Source organism: Suricata suricatta, chromosome 12 (genome assembly GCF_006229205.1).
Source record: "Suricata suricatta isolate VVHF042 chromosome 12, meerkat_22Aug2017_6uvM2_HiC, whole genome shotgun sequence".
Classification (NCBI taxonomy): domain Eukaryota; kingdom Metazoa; phylum Chordata; class Mammalia; order Carnivora; family Herpestidae; genus Suricata; species Suricata suricatta.
Window position 1 is genome coordinate 10171620 of NC_043711.1, and position 1410 is coordinate 10173029.

The 1410-nt window shown below is 50.6% G+C and overlaps 1 protein-coding gene across 1 annotated transcript in view; it reads right to left on the reverse strand.

The window, feature by feature from the left end:
- LOC115274349 (olfactory receptor 7C1-like) overlaps positions 1–1410 on the reverse strand; it is an 8731-nt gene that overhangs the window by 6367 nt on the left and 954 nt on the right. The gene's annotated exons all lie outside the window — the stretch shown is intronic.

Sequence of the window (1410 nt, forward strand, 5' to 3'; positions counted from 1 at the left end):
AAAGTGGATGGACCTCGAGGGTGTCATGCTAAGCGAAATAAGTCAGGCAGAGGATAGATACCATATGTTTGCATTCATAGGTCTAACAGGAGAGACCTGGCAGGGGACCATGGGAAGAGGAAGGGGGAAAGAGAGTGGGGTAGAGTGAGGGACACAGATCAAGGGAGATTACCGAATACTGAAAACGAACCATGGACTGAAGGAAGAGGGGGAGGGAGAGAGGGGGTGATGGTCACAGTGGGGGGCATTTGTGGGAAGAAGCACTGCGTGTTATATGGAAACCAATTTGACAATAAACTATTTAAAAAAAGAAAAGAGGTGGGGCCAAGATGGCGGAGAGGAAAGGACCATCCGCACCATTTTTCGAACTGAGAAGGATATTACGTTCATCTGCAAGAGCGGAAGGAGAAAATACGAACTCCAGAAGGAATAGAACCTCAAGGATATCTGAATGAGTGTGGGCGCACGGGGGAGATCTGAAAACGGGCCAGCCCAGGACGGGCAGGGGAGGTAAGATCCCCAGCCCAACGTGGCCCAAGTGCGCGATGCTCGAGAGACAAAAGGAAGAGACAGAGTCAGAACACGCTCATCAAACTGTCTCTGGGGAAGAGGTATAGAACGCTTGGCTGCACTTGGAGACAGGAATCCACTCCATAGATAACTGCTGGGTAGCTGGAATCCCGAACCGGGGTGGCGCAAGAGAAGGAATAGCTTCCAGCCCTAAGCCATCTCAGCGGGGAATCAGAGGCTTCTGTGGCTGTGAGAAGCCACTGTGCTGGGGAGGCACGCTCGACAGCTGGAAGCTGCCAGAGCGGCGACTGCGCCAGGCGCGAGCAATTCGAAGTTGGTTTTGGGATCGGGACCACCGACCGCATTTCCACGGCACACCTCGCCCCCTGCACTGACTGTGCGAATCCCGGGTGCCCACAGGGAAAAAATAGGGCGCACACCAACAGGACACCCAACAAAGAGTCGGTGGCGGGTGGAGGCCTGGGCGCCCGCTTAGACTGTAGGAGCTCCCAGCTCATTTCCAGCAGCGCACAGCGTCTTCAGCAAAGCTATCAGAAACTAAGAGAGACTCAGTATTTTTGCTTTTTGTTTTTTTCCTTTACCCCATTGCAATCGAATCCTGACTGGGGGTGGGGACTCCACAATTGAGTCTGTGAAGGTGCGCACTTCACCTCCTGCTGCTCATTTCGCCTCAGGCAGGGGCAGAGCCTCTGAGAACAGACTCCAAGACTCACCACATCAAACCAAGCCTATGCACCAGGGGGAGCTGCTCCTTTTTTATTTCCGTTTTTTTTTGTTTTGTTTTGTTTTGTTTTTTGTTTTGTTTTGTTGTTTATGTTTCTTTGTTTGTTTGTTTAATATATAAAAAATTTTTTTTCTTCACTAGTTTCGTACTTATTT